The following is a 19,076-nucleotide window of genomic DNA, read 5'->3' on the forward strand; positions in this document are numbered from 1 at the left end:
CCCTTCCCCGTATATTGTAAAGTGAACTTGAAGTGAGGAGATGGGGTGGAGGAGGGATGCTGATAAACCGTCAATGGATAGAGGTAAGTCAGCGATATTTATACTGTGGGATTGATTACTTGATTGTGGTCCACCTGTGATGATTAGGCTAAGTATCTGACGCGCTCCTCCCGAATCTTCATTGATAATTACATTTCACTAGTTCACGCTTACATATAATTAGCTGAGGTATGGTATGCGTATTTGGCGTGCTGTCCGGGGAAGGGCTCCGAGCTCGGGAATTGCCCGAAACTAGAGTACCCCCCAAAAAGGCAAATGTACAAGAGGACAGCCGCCAGTTTAAAGAATGCCCCCCCACAAAAGCAGAGTACTGGCGGGGGCTGATTTGGTTTCTGAGAAGTCATCTCGTTGGCAGGCTGGAAGGGCCTACGTACTCCGGAGGGAGCGACATGGGAGTTGGGAGAGTAGGCCCTACCGGCTGCAGCTAGTGAACTACGTGGTTGTTGGCGCCCGGTCGGTAGGGCTCGGGCCGATGCTCAACTGGAGCTTTTTGGCGTTGGAACGGTGAGCCCTACCGGCCGATGAGGAGGAGCAGTGTGGTTGTGGTGCCCGACCGGGAGGACCCGAGTTGCCTCGACCGGAATAGGTCACGGTGTCGGCGTACGAGCCCTACTGGCTGATAGCACCTGCTATTCAGTGGGTGAAGGGCCTAACGCTGACCGAGAGGGCCCATGAAGCCTCCGACAGGAGATTGAGACTCAGGATGACGGACGTCTGGGTCCTCTCGGTTTGGCAGATAAAAAGCTTTTGGGCTAGCCGACAAGGAGGACTCTGGCAACATCCGAAGGGAGATCCCGACTCACGGCATCGGATGGATGAGACTCGCTTGCGGCTGGCAAGCATAGGCCCGTCCGGGAGACTCTCGCCAGACGTCTGAAGGGAGCACACGCGACAGACGGGTAAGCCTCGGCGGACGGGGAGGGTTGGAAAGGAAAACCCGACTGGGAGGACTCTCGCAGCATCCGATGGGGCCTCTAACTCAGAACAGCGAACGGGTAAGCCTCGCCAGACGGGGTTAAAAGATGTGAGAGTAGCTGAGGGTAGCTTTTTTTTTTTTTTTTTTTTTTTTTGCAGGATTTGGCGAGAGGACGAGACTCGTAGCGTCGGACGGTTAAGCCTCGCCTACCGTCAAATGGAAAGGTAAGTTGCGTGGCCGAGAGACTGTTACCGACGTCCGAAGGGAGCACACACATCGAACGGGTAAGCCTCGCCGACCGTAGAGTGGAAACGTAAAGCAAGTCTGTCCAGGAGGCTCTCGCCAGCGTCCGAAGGGAGCACACACATCGAACGGGTAAGCCTCGCTGACCATAGAAAAGGAAAAGGTAAGGTTGTCTAACCGGGAGGCTCTCGCCGGCGTCCGAAGGGAGCACACGCATCGAACGGGTAAGCCTCTCCGGATGGCGGACAGAAAAGGTAACGATAGGTGGCCAGGAGGCTCTTGCCAGCGTCCGGCGGGGACAAAACTGGGTGAGCCTCGCAGGCCGTAGGATGGAAAAGGTAAGTTTGTGTGGTCGTTAGGCTGTCGTCGGCGTTTTAAGGGAGTTTGCTACTCCCGGCAAGAGACGGGTTAGCCTTGGCGACCATAGGAAGGAAGGAGAGTTTATTGTGTGTTTGGTACTTGCAGCATTTGAACAGCTTGCTTGTAGGTTTGTAACCTAAACCACGCGGTAAGGTCGTGGTTGGCTGGCCAGGAGGCTGTCGCCAGCGTCCGATGGGAGCACTCGCATCGGACGGGTAAGCCTCACTGGCCGAGGGTGGAAAAGGTCAGGTTGTCTAGCCGGGAGGCTCGGACCGACGTCCGATAGGAGCTTAGCTCCAGGAATCGAACGGGTAAACCTCTCTGGCTGAAAGACGGAAAAGGTTGTCCGGCCGGGAGGCTCTTACCTTCGTCCGACAGGAGCTTAGCTCCCGGATAGAACGGTTAAGCCTCGCTGGCCAAAGGACGGAAAAGGTAAGGTTGTCTAGCCGGGAAGCTCTCACCTACATTCAATGGGAGCCCTGACTCCGTGCATTGGATGGGTAAACCTCTCCGTACGTAAGACAGAATGGCAAAGCAGGTAGCCGGGGGCTTTCACCTACGTCCGAAGGGAGTGTGAGCTCCTGGCAAGGAACGGGTAAGCCTTGCTGGCCGCAGAATGGAAAAGGTGAGGTTGTCTGGCCGGGAGGCTCTCGTCAGCATCCGATGGGAGCTCAAGCTCTTGGCATCGAAGAGAGAAGCCTTGCCGGCCATAGGATTGAAAAGGTAAGGTTATCTGGTCGGGAGGCTATGGCCAGCATCTGGTGTCTTTTTATTTATTAATTTATTTATTTTCTATATTTATTTTTATTTATTATATTTATTAAAATTTGCGACACCAGATGGGTAGTCTCTCCAGCCATCGGAGGGAAAATTTAGATTGTTTTATCTGCGAAGAGCCCGTTAGTGTTCGGCGAAAGCGTAACTTGCGGTATTGGATGGGTACATCTTGCCATCGGAGGGAAAATTTGTTTGGGCTGCAATGTACTCATTGGTGTTCGATAGGTAAATGTTGCTTTTTTTTTTTTTTTTTTTTTTTTTTTGGTTAATCGGCCTATTTTAATCGGGTAAGCTTCGCTGGTGGTCGGATGGAAAGTCCAAGATTGCTTAAGTGGGAAAGCATCTGGCAGGATTTTAATACTTGCGATGTCAAACGAGAAAGCTTTGCTGATAGTTGAATGGAGAAGGCAAAGGTTGGTTCAACCGGGAGCCCTCTTGCAGGGACTGGCAGGGAGTTCGATACTAAAGATGATTTATTTGTCTACGAGGGTAGACGCTGTGAGGCTTACTTGCATAATTGTTTAGCAAATCCAATGAGCTGCTTCCGATAATGAGTCCGAAAAAATCTTGGTGCAGTCATAGTATCCGATATTAAGCTTGCAAAAATAAATTGGATTTCCTGTGCCAGTGTACCCCAAATAGGTGCCATGTATCGGCGATGTGGTCATTGTCAGCACGTGAGATCGATGGTACATATCGACGATGTAATCGTGCATGGGTGGAGTAAGAGAAAGATTCTTTATACTGTCTGAGCTTACTATTTACCATTTTGACCATGCAGGTGCACGAAAAGAGCCTATGGAATCACCAATAATCAAAAAATATACTTTCGGACGTACTGATACGCTGGTATTAAGTATAAATACTATATTTAAATACTGCTAGTTCATGTAGTCGGCATTACGGTCATCTCGCTTGTCCAGTGAAATTTTTTATTTTTTTTTAAACCTACGTGCTCACATCATCCTTTGGGAGCATGGGCGAGCGGGAAATGCAGTGCTGAGATGGGATAACGGAGCGGTTTGATAGCCGATTTAAGGTAGGCCACCTAATGATTATTATAAAAAAACGTTGGTTGGAAAATGGGCCTAATATCGTCTTGGCTATTGTCGATACATGATGCTATCACCGCAACCTCGGATGCATGGCATGCCTTTAGGCGGAGGTGATGTGTGTTTTTTTTTTTTTTTTTTTTTTTTTTAATATATATTTAGGTGTAGGAAAGGCTCCTGCGGGAGCAGATGCTGCTACGGCAGTGGGGAGAACGGGAAAGGCTCCTGCGGGAGCAGACACTGCTACGGCAGTGTGGAGGTATAGGAAAGGCTCCTGCGGGAGCAGACACTGCACGGCAGTGAGGAGGTGTAGGAAGGCTCCTGCGGGAGCAGACACTGCGCGGCAGTGAGGAGGTATAGGAAAGGCTCCTGCTGGAGCAGACACTGCGCGGCAGTGACGAGGTGTAGGAAGGCTCCTGCGGGAGCAGACACTGCGCGGCAGTGAGGAGGTAAAGGAAAGGCTCCTGCGGGAGCAGACACTACTGTGGCAGTGGGGAGAACGGGAAAGGCTCCTGCGGGAGCAGATACTGTTGCGGCAGTGGGGAGATACAGGAAGGCTCCTGCGGGAGCAGACACTGCAGCGGCAGTGGGGAGATACAGGAAGGCTCCTGCGGGAGCAGACACTGCAGCGGCAGTGGGGAGATAAAGGAAAGGCTCCTGCGGGAGCAGACACTGCAGTGGCGGTGGGGAGGTACAGGAAAGGCTCCTGCGGGAGCAGACACCGCTGCGGCAGTGAGGAGGTACATAAAAGGCTACTTGCTTCGGCTGCTGTAGATGTTGGCTGTGGGAAAAGTAAAAAGTGTTAGTAATATTTGATGGGGCAAGCTAAAAATGGATGGGTAGCCTACTGTGTTACCAGCTTAGCAATTTGTTGCCTGATTTGACAATTCCTCAGGCCTTGTCCACCTTATTATGTTCCTGTTGGAAAAGCATCTTTCCTCTCATTTGGCCTCCGGGCTCTTTAGACGGACTCCCGAGCAGATACGTTTGGAACGCTGTTTCCACGTTGTATTATGGACTGTGGAAACAGAGGCCTTTGGAAACGATTGAGCATGTTTTTTAGTCTTGTAAGGCGTTGTACCGAAAGACATGATTATAGCAGTAACGTTAACCCCTTACCAGACACCCCCCATTTTTGGCATGGAGGCAGAAATTATATACCCAAAAAGATGTTTCTGTTCATGATTCTTTCTGACTAGATCCATGATCAACATTTGTCCACGAGCTAACACTTTGACGTTTACCGTTCAGGAATAGGAATAGTTTTCCTGACATGATGGAAAATTAATCACTGGAATTATGTTTTAGCGAAATATTGGTCAAATATAAAAGCCAAAGTCTTTGGACTTCAATTGATGCGCGGTTTATCCAGATCAAGTAAGAGAGTGATGTTTAACGTGCTGTGAAAATGAAACGTAGACTGGGGCCGTTGGCGATGCTTGCAGCAAATGGGTTAACAGCAGTTATGTGCTATTCGCTTCCAAGTGGTTTCTAAAGAGATTTACTTTCCGGTTTTTTCGGATTACGGTCCTTAAAAGGCGATGGTAATTTTACTCACGCTTGCTATCCTGCATCTAAACACGAGGGCAGATGCGTCTTAGATTAATTTTGAGTGATCACGCCAGTGAATGGTAAAATAGGTCCCTAAATGATTTGGTCCTACCAGAAGACTTGCATGGAAATTAAAATTTTAAATTAAATTAAGCATTTAGCAGGCACTTTTATCCAGAGACTTTTTTTTTTTTTTTTTTTTTTTTTTTAGAACTTATGTCTGTATCATTTCGGCGAGGTTTAAACGTGCGCGGTAAGGCGAATGTAACAATAATAATGCATTTTATTTGTAGAAACAAACGCCAAAAGCAATACAACAATTCATTAAAGACAGACAGTCTTGGATAAATGTGACTTAATCAACTTTTTAAAATCGCCCAACATAGGTGCATATCTGACGTGTAGAAGAAGTACATTCCATAGCTTAGGGGCTTTATATGAAAAGGCTCTTTCCCCCATGGTCTTTAGCTCACATTATGGCTGGTGAAGTGAAAGAGAGTTAGTAGAGCGAAGAGAGCGTGATGGAATATAAGGACTGATGAGTTCACAAAGATACTCAGGTGCAGTCCCATGAAGTGCCTAGTATGTTAAGATAGAAATTTTAAAATCAATTCTCACGTTTACGGGAAGCCCGTGTAATTGTGAAAGAACCGGTGTAATGTGTTCGCGAGGAGAAGTACAAGCGTGCGGCAGAATACTGAAGCTTGCTCAACGATTTAGCTGGAAGGCCTGAGAACGAGGCATTACAATAATCTAACCTAATGCCTTTGGCTTCGTGGTTAAAAAGTGGCATCATCATCCGACGGAACGGTGTATCTGTAGTCCAAATCTATGCGGGATCAACACCCCGGATCAGCGGGTGGCGGTAATGCACCTTTACGTTGGTTTGCCAAAACCGCCATAAAACGCTACTGGAAGAAGACGGAACTACGTCAAGACGTAGTTTAACAAAACTTTAGCCGCAAAACTGCTTTTAGATGCAACACTTTGAATGCAAACTGCCGTAAAGATCCAATGAAGAAAAAGAAGAACCTGTTTTTTAGCGTCTTCGCCTGGAAATGTATTAGTCTGCGCCGCTAGAGGAAGCGGCCTCAAACTGCCACTCGGCCGGAACGCCGTGGTGAAAGGCTGAGCCGTGGTTGGATTCTTTCTGCTGCGATCCAGCGCTCGACGAGAGCTCGGTCTCGGGCGGCACGATCGTGTATCGAGCAAGACGAGCTCGGAGTTGCACGGTCTATTGGCCACGATGTGTGGCTTGGCGAGGATAGCAGCTGTCGCGATGACGCTTAATGCTGCTCGACGGCCGTGTTTGGCTGGGTAGAAATGATCTCGGGTCTGGCGAAAGCAGCAGGTCTTATAAATCCCCTGTTTAGCGCTCTTCGTTGGTACGAAAATTGGGTCTGTGATAAGGTGACTGACGAAGCGAACCAGCATGCTGATAAACCGTCAATGGATAGAGGTAAGTCAGCGATATTTATACTGTGGGATTGATTACTTGATTGTGGTCCACCTGTGATGATTAGGCTAAGTATCTGACGCGCTCCTCCCGAATCTTCATTGATAATTACATATATAGGGTTTCAGCATTCGTGCCGGAGCACGCTTACGTCATTATGCTGCGACGGTTTCGGGATAAACAGGAAGAGCGGCGCTCTCTGAACACAATGGAGTGCATCGCTCTGTTTTCTTTGTGGATAATTTTGTGTTGTTTGGTCCACAGCCTGTTGTTAAACAGATGTGTCGCCTTAGTGGCGCGAAAATTTTCACGAAATCGTGCTGCTCGTATGAGGATGTTTGCAAGGTACCAGCTGAAGTGCAGCAAGGACTTTGCAGTTTTTAGTTTTTATGCGTTTTGCACCTTAGACCAAAGAGACCCTTTCCCTGCCATGTTGGTTTTGGAGCGTCGCAAAACCGTGATGCAAAGCGTCCTTTTCCGTGCCCCGGCACGGTTAGCGCTCACACTGCATGCGAACCGCGCCGAGTCCAACTGAACCGTGCCCTGGCCCACCTCTTCCAAGCGGGCCAGGGCCGGCTAATCGAGCTGCGCCCGGCACGATTCGGAGCACTCACACTAGTCAAACGAACCGCGCTTTGGTGGTCAAACGCACTCGGGCACGGTTCAAACTGGCAGTGTGAGTAGTATTTCATATAAAATATCCTGGCTGGATGCTGACTTTCCACTGTTTATACTCATTAAAACTGAATAGGAGTCTGAGCAAATCACTACATCCATAGGATGAACATCTTCTACCCACTGAAGTGCCATTAAAATTCCAATCATTTCTGTGGTGTATACTGAAACATGATCTGTAATTCTCTTTTCAATACTATATTTAAAATGAGGAATGTAAACTGCTGCTGCTGTATGTCTAGTATCTGGATTCTTAGATCCATCCGTGAATATTTGAATACTGTTATAAATTTCCTTGACTTAGGTGCTGCTTCACAACTATATCTTTTGTTATGATTATTTCCTTTTTTATTATCTTCTCTTGCAATGTAAAATCTACATCAGGTTTAGGGAAAAGCCATTGAGGAATTGCTGGTATTACCACTGTGGGAATAATATTTAAATTATTTATTTCTATGTTCTGGGCTTCTTTTCCTACATTCCATCCAAAGCTCTCCTTTTCCATACTCCCAGCATTTTTGTAGGATCTTTTTCACTGGGTGATTCTCATCATGTCCCTTTATTGTACTCCAATATATCATTTTTAATTGTAACATCCTAACCTCCATAGGCATTTCTGCCATTTCTACATGCATTGCTGAGAAAGGGGATGTTCTCAATGCCCCACAACTTATTCTTAATGCTTGCGACTGAATAACATTTATTTCCTTTAACTTGGATGCTGATGCTGAGCTGTATACTATGCATCCATAATCTATTATTGGTCTGATCAACGCACAATATATTCTTCTTAATGATTGTTGACTAGCACCCCAATCTACTCCTACAAGACACCTTAAAACGTTTATTCTTTTTTTACATTTATCTATAATTTCCTTTATATGACTGTCAAATTTAAGTTTTGAATCAATCCACAATCCCAAATATCGAATTACTGATACTTGTTCTAAGGTTTGTTGATATAATTTTAATTTAATTTGTGGGTTACTCTTCTTTTTTGAAAAACAGATAACTTGAGTTTTTCCTACTGACAATTTGAAACCCCAGTTGTTTACCCATTTTTCCACTTCCTCTACTTCTCTCTGCATGCTTTTTTCAACAAATGTAACATTCTGTCCTCTTTTCCACATGGCTCCATCATCTGCATATAGGGATTTTCCTATTCCTTGTCCTACCTGAGACAATACATCATTAATCATTATATTAAACAAAATTGGACTACAAACACTATCTTGAGTAGTACCATTATCTATTGTGTATATTTTTGAATAACTAGACCCAATCTTGACCTGTATTGTACGCTTGAACAGAAAATCCATTATCCAATTATACATCCTTCCTTTGATACCTATGTTATCCAACTTAATAATCCCTCCTTCCACAACATATTGTATGATTTTTCCACATCAAAAAACACTCCAATTAATACTTCTTTATTTATAAATGCTTTTCTAATTTCTGATTCTAGATGTATGATAGAATCCACCCTTTCTAAATCCACTTTGATGTGGACATAAAAGATTGTTCTTTTCTATTGTGTAATTTAGTCTAGCTATTACCATTCTTTCCACTATTTTACATAAGTTCGATGTTAATGCAATTGGTCTATAGTTAACCGCTTTGGAGTGATCTTTCCCAGGTTTAGCTATTGGAAAAACTACTCCATGTTTCCAGGAGGAGGGGAGCTTTCCTACCTCCCATATTTTATTGAATAGATGTAATATGACATTGAAAGATCTATGTGATAAATTCTTTATCATCTCATTACATATATTGTCTTTTCCTGGGGATGTATTTCTTAAACCTGTCAATACCTGTTTAAGTTCATACAGAGTAAAATCTTTATCCATGGGGCTTTCAGATGACATTCTTTGTACCATGATATTAGGATTATCTCTTATTACTTGCTCTCTTTTCCTTCTCTTATCCTCTGATATGTTACAGTTACTGTGAATCTTCACAAATGTTTTTGGCAATACTTCTGCTTTTTCACTTTCTGTCATTATATATTTGTCCTCATCTATTATTACAGGAATATTTCTATAAATTTTATTCCCTCCCATTTTCCTAATCAAGCCCCATAATTCACTTACACAAAAATACACTCGGGAGTGGACGGGCATTCGGAATGGTCAAAAATACGTGACAAAGAGTCGGGTTTAATATTTTTGGAACCCGGGCGGTACGAGATAGTAAAGTCAAAACGTCTGAAAAAAAGTGCCCACCGAGCCTGCCTGGAGTTCAACCTTTTGGCAGTGCTAATGTATTCTAGATTCTTGAGGTCTGTCCATACAATAAAAGGAACCCCCAATCCTTCTAACCAGTGTCGCCATTCCTCCAATGCCATCTGAACTGCCAACAATTTGAAATATGAAAAATACGCGCAAGGGTGGACCTTGCCGTCTAAGGGAGAACGTTGCGATAACACCGCTCCTACCCCCACCTCCAACGCATCGACCTCCACCACAAACTGACATGTTGGGTCAGGGGTGATCAATATAGGGGCTGAAACGAAGCAGCTCTTCAGTTTGGCGCAAACAGCCTCTGCTGTTTCTGACCTCCTGAACGCAGTTTTGGCGGAGGTCAAGGCGGTCAGAGGTGCAGCTAGTTGGCTGAAGTTGCGAATAAAACACTGGTAGAAGTTGGCGAACCCCAGAAACCTCTGGTAGGGCCTTACGGGAATCTGGACTTGGCCACTCTACTACAGCCTTAACCTTCTCGGGATCCATGCGTATTCCCTCAGTCGACACGATATACCCCAGAAATGGAATTGGCTGTGCATGAAACTCGCTTTTTTTGCACAGGCCTATCTAAAGGGTTAATGGTCCCACCTAGTGATCAACTGTAAAAAATAACAAATGTTACCTCTTCCCAACACGGAAAACCACCAGCAATCAAGAATCTCACACACACACAAACACTATAATTTGCTGTTATACTCCATATAACTCCATATACAAGCCAGAAAGTAAGCCTTTTTTTTGCACAGGCCTATCTAAAGGGTTAATGGTCCCACCTAGTGATCAACTGTAAAAATAACAAATTTTACCTCTTCCCAAAAGGGAAAACTACAAACAATCAAGAATGCATGATTATATGGTGTCATGGCTTTGCAATCAAATTAAAATGGAGGTCAATGGGGCAAAAACAGCCACCAAGAACAAATGAGGAAGAAAAAATTTAAATCTAATGCTGCACAAAAACTAACAATGCATCAAAGCCAATCTGACATGCCCAAGACTGTTATAAAAGGTAAAAAAATATCCAGTCCACAATCACTTTTTAAATTGAAAATATGTAAATTTTGAGTGTTTTTTCCCCCAAATCAGTGACATAATTTATGAACTTGGTAATTAAAGAGTTAAAATCTTGGATTTTGATCAGGACTGCGGTTGATTAATAGATTTATGAAAAAAAAATAGAAAAAAAATATTTATCTTATACATTTTACAGCAGTTTAATTTAATGGATGTTTTCATCCACAAACATAACGAAAGGGTAGGGAATTTGCACAGAGTGTACCGTTGAGTTTTTGAAAAATTTCAAAGCATTTTCCCAAAATATGGATCAAAATAAAATTTATCACCAAATATCATTCCGTTAGCTCAAACACAGAGAAAGTTGTGGCCAAAATAATACTCAACTTTACCCCCTAGTGGACAAAAACGTCCCCAACAACGTATAAGGGTTAAAACAGCTCGAGGCCACTTTAACTTGGCACCAAGTTCTGGAAAAACTGTGCCCATATCTTTTCCCATCCCTTCTCCCGTCTAGTCTAAAACCATGACCGTGTCAACTGTCACTTCATGTTCGAAAATCTATTGCACGAATCAACCAACACAAGTTTCGAAAACGGAAATAGAAAATTTATTTTAATGACCTTCTCTCGGAGCGCGTCCAGGTTTTTTTTTTTTTTTAACACGCACCACACAGCAACTGCAGCTTCGGACACACGCATAAGAGCAAATAATACTTCTGCACAATGTTCTCTTTTTACAACAGAAATGTGAATTCTGCCAGTATTGAGACAGTCTCATACAGATTCGGGCTAGAATCGCCTACAGCTGTCAAAAAAGCTGAAAAACTAAATTTGAATTTTTTACTGAAATATGATCAAAATTTGAATTTTATTCAAATTTAAAATGCATAATTTCAGTTAGGGTGAAAAAAAGCTTTTTGCTCCTCTTCTGAGGCCTCAAGATAGCACATCGAGCAAAATACTGCACGTAATGACTGTGAAAAAACAACATAATATTTATAATAATGTTTATGAACCAATTATTATTAATTAAATTGCTTAAAGTACTATAAAAATGCATTGTTAAATAAATAAAAAGGCCGGAAAACCAGTCACAAAGAATACATTTTTTCATTTAAAAACATAATATGCAGTGGGATGGGGAACAAAAACCCAACATAAAGTCTCGAGATATTTTTAGAAAATGAAATTAAATACATTAATTTTACATGTCCTTCTAAACATGCGGCTCTCTTGTGCGAAACGCGAGTCCAACGGTGTCCCTCTAGAAAATGCGTGAAATATGCGTTCTGTGTGAATGGCTTGGTTTCAGTTTTGATGTAAACAAGATCTTCTCCACATTGATGTTCTCTTTTTTTGTAGTGGCTTCATCTGGATAGGCTAACAAAACCTTATAATGCAATGCCACATACATCGTCATCGCATCTCGTGCGCCACTGATAAAGATCAAGTATACTTCGGCCGTCCGCAAACTGTCTGCATTATGTCCTTTTTGTCATCCGCGTGTGGGCATTTTTTGAGACCGCGGACGGTGCACATACACAAGGTGAAAGATGAGACAGCAGTTACTGCGTGTCAAGCTCGTCCGCTTTTGAAATTTGTGTAGACACACAGCTGTGCGCGCGGTGAGATTGAATGGAACACGGACTGTGAAATACCGGGGCTCATAAGGCAGCTTCCTTAATGCACACCTAAACGTTTTTGCATTCGAATGTTGTTTTTTATTTTAAATTCGACAAATATTCGAAAAAAAAAATTATTTTGGTTGTTGGTTTGTTTTGTTTTTATGTTGTTGAAATTTCTAATCATAAACACAGCCACGTTGAAGCCTGCAGTAAATGTTTTGCATTATGGCAGTCCACTCTGCTTATTGTTTTTCGAAAATGTTGCACTCATGTTTGTCATTGTGCACTTAACTCCATGCCAATAAATCATCAGAAATATTGGTCTTTACATTCGTCCTGCCTGTTGTCCGTGGATTTACCTATATTTGGTGTTATTTGCCGTATAAAACTTATTTAGACATGTAAAATCGATTTTACAATCGATTCAATGAACTTGAACTTGTCACTCAAATCAAACAGGATTTTTTTCACCCAAGTGATGACCCAAGAAAGCAAAGTAAACGTTCTCTCATTAGTAGGTTGCATTGACACCAATGGTGGATGCAAGTAAAACAGTAAAACAGTACCTATTTTTTTTTCTTCTCATCTGAAATTCATGTAATAAACATGTTTTTGACAAAGATTTCAATTTGCTTGAGGTCTATATAACCTCAAATCAAAATGAGGTTTGCAATGATGCGCCCGAAGGCACGGGTTGAAGACCCAGCCAGTGACGTCACAATATGCTAATTTGTTTAAATTCATACCTGCGTCATCACCATCACAAAAATTAACTTTTTTTTTTCATTGAAACTTGAAAAAAAAAATTTGACCGACCTACCAACCCTTTCTTTTAAAAAGTACTGTTACTGCAAACAAAAATATTTTTAAGGATGGCCTCACACTTTTAGAAATTTGAAATGTATGACTGACACAGAACACTTTCACAATGGAGAATATGATGACACACAGAGTAATGAAAAGATTGTACTATATTACATAAAACACACTCTATTACTTAGTACAGACTATGCACACACACACACACACACACACAACCAATTATGTTGAAGATATGTATTTATAGATATTTGTAATGAATTTACAGGTAGTACAATAATTGAATTGAAAGTGCATTGTTAATAATATTTCAAGTTCAAACTTAATTATAATGTGAAAATTGTCAAAACTGATATGTCTGTATAAATGAAGTGGTAAGCTTCAACTTAATGTGATTTTAAATGTAATAATAATGATTTTACATTAAATGTCAGTATCTAATAAAACCTGAGAAAGTAACTATATAAGTGATAGAGTAAGTCAACAACTGATGTTTTGCTTATATCTAGTTATTGTATTTGCTGCGTAGATATTTACTGTTTTTAACCTTAAGTATTACAGTGTCAGTTTTTGTACAATCTCCATACATTTTTGCATGGCTGTTTAAAATTATGAGATGCACAAGTTTGCTTAGTTTTGTGATCTTTTTAGTTTAATTTTAAGATTTATAGACTTTTGGGTGAAGAGTATGTTATGATATGGTACTGATATTACAGTCGTAATGCTCTCCTTTTGGTCGCCACCTTGTCATGGTGGAGAGCCTTGCGTGTTCCGATGAACCTGAGAGCGATGCCGTCTGGAGCTTAAGCTCCTGGTAGGGTCACCCATGGCGGTAAGGTCGAGGGGGGAGGTTCCAGACAAAGAGCGACCCAAAGGGATATACCATCATACCTCAACAGAGAAGGAAAACTTTGTACAGAAACCTTCATGAGCCACTGCCTTGTGGTTAGTGGAGTGGAGTGGAGCCCCTCAGGCGGATGGCGAAGGAACATGCCACCATCCGGCAACTCCTGCAGCTGCGCTGACACTGACCGTATTGGCTCGCCTTTCTGTCAGACCCTGCCAGCAAAGCCGAGAGGGGGGTCCTGACGTCTGGGCAACCCAGGATCTCCATATTATTAGCCCAGGCCTGCACCTGGAGAGGTCACTCCAGCTGCACTGTCTCAGTGCAGAAACAACACGGGGAGCAGCAGTCTACCAGTGTTAAGTCGTGGCTCATTTGGCATCGAGCCGGGCGCTAGGGGTTGCTCCTGATGGTGGGAGGAGCAGCCCCCGGGCAGTTAGGTACTACCCCACCACATTCTGCTTGCTTCATAGGGTGCATGGAGCTTAGACAAAATCGACAGGCAGGTTGTAAAACCCAGCACCAGGAAATTAAAAGAAATAATCAAAAGACCACAAAGTCACCAGCCCTGCGGCTGGCAACCTGGAATGTCAGAACATTGTGCCCTGGCCTCTGTGATGATCTTCAGCAAGTTGACGACACTAGAAAAAACGTTATCATCAATCACAAGCTGTTAAGGCTCAACATCGACGATGCTGCCCTTCAAGAGACACGTCTTCCATCCAGTGGAAGTCTGAAGGAGAGAGATTACACTTTCTTCTGGCAAGGACTGGAGCAAGACAAGCGTCGACTTTATGGGGTCGGCTTTACAGTGCGAAATTTTCTCTTACCATCAGTAGAACCTCCTTCTCAGGGGACTGAGCGTATCCTCTCCCTCCGTCTCACAACATCCACGGGACCCTTGCACATCTTTAGCGTCTACGCCCCCACACTATGCTCCACAGCTGAGGATAAAGATGCTTTCTATTACGAACTTGAGGCCAAAATTGCAGAGATTCCACCGAAAGACAACCTGCTCATGCTCTGAGACTTCAATGCCCGGGTGGGCGCTGATTACATCTCCTAGCCACACTGCATTGGACATTTTGGCGTTGGCAAGCTTAATGAGAATGGATAGCGACTACTTGAGCTATGCTCTTACCATAACTTGTGCATTACCAACACCTTCTTCCCAACCGAGCTCCACCACAGAGTGTCTTGGAGACACCCCAGGTCCAAACACTGGCACCAGCTTGACCTTATTGTTACTCGGAGACCCATGCTCAAGCACTTGCTTGTAACCCGCGTGTGTCACAGTGCTGACTGTGACACGGACCATTCCCTGGTCAGCAGCAAGGTGCGCCTCCAACCTAGATGAATCCATCGCTCAAAGCAAAAGGGCCGCCCTCGCATCAACACGGCAAGAACATCAGTGCCAGAGCTGCGGGAACACTTTGCCAGGGCCATTGATGAGGCCCTGGAGGACTGCCCTGTAGACAGTGTTACGATGCGATGGGAGTATATCCGTGACACCGTGTACAAGGTTGCCTCAGACACCTTCGGGAAGACGGTGAAAAAAAGTGAAGATTGGTTTGTGGCAGGGATCACGGTACTGGAGCCTGCCATCACTGCAAAACGTACCACTCTCCTTGAGCACAAGAGACAACCTACTGCTAGGACATTGGCTGCCTTCAGAGAGGCACGTAATAACAAGAGGATTGCTCGAAAGTGTGCAAATGACTACTGGCTGAAGTTGTGTAGCAATATTCAGACTTCGGCGGACTGTGGTAATATCTGAGCCATGTATGAGGGCATGAAGAAAGCGTTTGGTCCCAACGCCATCAAGACTGCTCCCCTAAAATTTACTTCCGGCGAGATCATCACAGATCGCAGAAAGCAGTTGGAGAGATGGGCTGAGCACTACCAGGAACTGTACTCAAGAGAGAGCATCGTTACTGACACAGCCATTCGAAATACCATGCCTCTGCCCATCATGGAGGAGCTTGACTCACCACTCACCATCGAGGAACTTGGGAAGGCCATCGATTCACTAGCCTGTGGGAAAGCACCAGGCAGTGATGGAATTCCACCAGAGGTCATCAAGGCAGGAAAAGTGAGCTCTCTTCTCAGCCACCTCCATAACCTCCTGCTCAAATGCTGGGAAGGGGGCTTCATACCCCAAGACATGCGAGACGCTAAGATCCTCACGCTCTATAAGAAAAAGGGCGATCGCAGTGACTGCAATAACTATCGTGGGATCTCCCTCCTCAGTGTTGCGGGGAAAGTTTTTGCACGTGTCATCCTTAACCGCCTACAACTGCTCGCCGATCGTGTGTACCCGGAGTCGCAATGTGGGTTCCGAGCAAAACAGTAACAATTGACATGGTGTTCACCCTTAGGCAGCTACAGGAGAAGTGCCGTGAGCAGAGACGTCCCCTGTTCCTTGCCTTTATAGATCTGACCAAGGCGTTCGACATGGTCAGTCGGATTTGCCTTTTCACTCTCCTACACAGGATTGGATGCCCCCCCCCCCCCAAGCTCTTGAAGCTGATCATATCATTTCATGAGAACACGGTGGGCACAGTCCAGTATCGTGAGTCATCCTCAGACCCCTTCCCAATCAGGTGTGGTGTGAAGCAGGGATGTGTCCTGGCGCCAACACTCTTTGGCATGTTCTTCTCCCTGCTCCTGCGCTATGCCTTCTGCAACTCCGAAGATGGGATCTTCCTCCATACTAGGAGTGAAGGGAACCTCTTCAACCTCGCCCGCCTCAGAGCAAAGACTAAGGTCCGCAGGGTACTCATACGGGAGATGTTGTTCGCAGATGACGCTGCTCTTGCCGCACACACTGAGGGTGCCCTCCAGCGACTTATCACCTGCTTTGCAGATGCATGCACAGAGTTTGGCCTTGCCATCAGCCTCAAGAAAACCAACATATTGGTTCAAGATGTCAACACCACTCCTGCAATTACTATCGGCGACCACACCCTGGAGGTAGTGGAGAATTTCATCTACCTTGGCTCCACCATCTGCAGCAACCTATCCCTGGATACTGAGCTCAATATAAGGATAGGCAAAGCAGCTACCGCCATGGCTCGACTAGCAAAGAGGGCTTGGGACAACACTCTGTTGACACTCAAAACAAAACTGAAGGTGTACCAAGCATGCGTCTTGAGCACCCTCCTCTATGGCAGTGAAGCTTGGACTTTATATTCTCGCCAAGAGCAAAGATTGAATGCCTTTCATATGCGCTGCCTCAGACGACTCCTGAACATCACCTGGCAGGATCATATCACAAACAGAGCCATCCTGACTCAGGCAGGTATACCAAGTATGTTCACCATCCTCACACAGAGGCGACTGCGCTGGCTTGGCCACCTGTGCAGGATGGATGATGGTCGTATCCCAAAGGACGTTCTGTACGGGGAGCTTGCCACAGAAACACGACCAACTGGACGGGCCAACCTTGCGCTACAAGGACGCCTGCAAGCGAGACTTGAAAGCGTGCAGCATCTGCCCAGCTGATTTGGAAGCAGTGACATCGGACCGTGAAAATTGGCGATACACCCTTAAGACTGGTGTCCTCCTAGCCGAAGAAAAAAGAGCAATGAAGTGGGAGGAGAACAGGACCCTCCGGCAGCAAAGTGTTCAGCCTGCCCCCAATGACAACACCACTACTTACACTTGCAGCAAGTGCCAGCGGTGCTGTCACTCCCGTATCGGACTCTACAGTCATAGCAGAGTGTGCAACCAAACCACAGACTGACCTGGCTGCAGATTCTAAACCATTGTCTCTCGAAGACAGAAGGATGCCAACAACAATGCAAAATTTATTTATTTTTTATAGAGAATCGTAATACACCAATTTTACTGATTTTGAGTAAAAAAAAACACTACGAACATGGATGCTGATGGGGTTTAGACTGATGTATGAAAGTAGACCACATTCATTATGGAGAAAACACTTGAGATAGACACAGGCTGCGTCCGAAATCGTATACTTAATGAGTAAGTACTTAATTTCAATAAGTACTTACTTAACGACCGCTAAAAGATTATGTACTCTACAGCCAAATATCGTTGAGTATGAATGCGGTCCGCCATGTTTACGTTATCATGTGACCTATGACTTTATAACGAGTGCAACGACTTCAAATATATGACTGACTGCAACAGGTTTAATACTTACTATCTAAATATTTTGATGTTGATGCAATTTTCTCCTTTTGTGGTCTTGTTGAATACACAGATGCCCTTTTATTGTTATTGTAGTTTAATCCTTAAAGATTAAACCCTTCATAGCATCAATAACTCCACAACCCTACCTCGTACGGTTTTCCACAGCTTTTGCAGTATTTGTAATATCTGCACAAATAAGACGTTGATCAGCTGCTTGAAGATCTCGCCTTTGTAGAAGAATGTTGATTTTACACTTGAAAAATGTAAGTCAAAGTCGAAGTCAAAGTCACCTTTATTTATATAGCGCTTTAAACAAAATACATTGCATCAAAGCAACTGAACAACATTCATTAGGAAAACAGTGTCAATAATGCAAAATGACAGTTAAAGGCAGTTCATCATTGAATTCAGTTATGTCATCTCTGTTCAGTTAAATAGTGTCTGTGCATTTATTTGCAATCAAGTCAATGATATCGCTGTAGATGAAGTGTCCCCAACTAAGCAAGCCAGAGGCGACAGCGGCAAGGAACCGAAACTCCATCGGTGACAGAATGGAGAAAAAAACCTTGGGAGAAACAAGGCTCAGTTGGGGGGCCAGTTCTCCTCTGACCAGACGAAACCAGTAGTTCAATTCCAGACTGCAGCAAAGTCAGATTGTGCAGAAGAATCATCTGTTTCCTGTGGTCTTGTCCTGGTGCTCCTCTGAGACAAGGTCTTTACGGGGATCTGTATCTGGGCTCTAGTTGTCCTGGTCTCCGCTGTCTTTCAGGGCAGTAGAGGTCCTTTGATCCACCATCTGGTCTGGATACGTACTGGATCCGGGTGACTGCAGTGACCCTCTGATCTGGACACAGACTGGATCTGGTGGCTACGGTGACCTCGGAATAAGAGAGAAACAGACAAATATTAGCATAGATGCCATTCTTCTAATGATGTAGCAAGTACATAGGGTGTTATGGGAAGTGTTCCCGGTTCCGGTTTACCTAATTAATGCAGCCTAAAAATCCTTTAACGGATTTGGATATTAAAAGCATATTAGTATCTTATGTGTATGCCAGGTTAAAGAGATGGGTCTTTAATCTAGATTTAAACTGCAAGAGTGTGTCTGCCTCCCGAACAATGTTAGAGTTCAGAGTCCAGAATCCAGAGTTTAGGCACCAAATAGGAAAAGGATCTGCCGCCCGCAGTTGATTTTTATTCTAGGTATTATCAAATTGCCTGAGTTTTGAGAATGTAGCGGACGTAGAGGATTATAATGTAAAAGGAGCTCATTTAAATACT

The sequence above is a fragment of the Carassius gibelio genome, chromosome B22 (genome assembly GCF_023724105.1).
Source record: "Carassius gibelio isolate Cgi1373 ecotype wild population from Czech Republic chromosome B22, carGib1.2-hapl.c, whole genome shotgun sequence".
Taxonomy (NCBI): Eukaryota; Metazoa; Chordata; class Actinopteri; order Cypriniformes; family Cyprinidae; genus Carassius; species Carassius gibelio.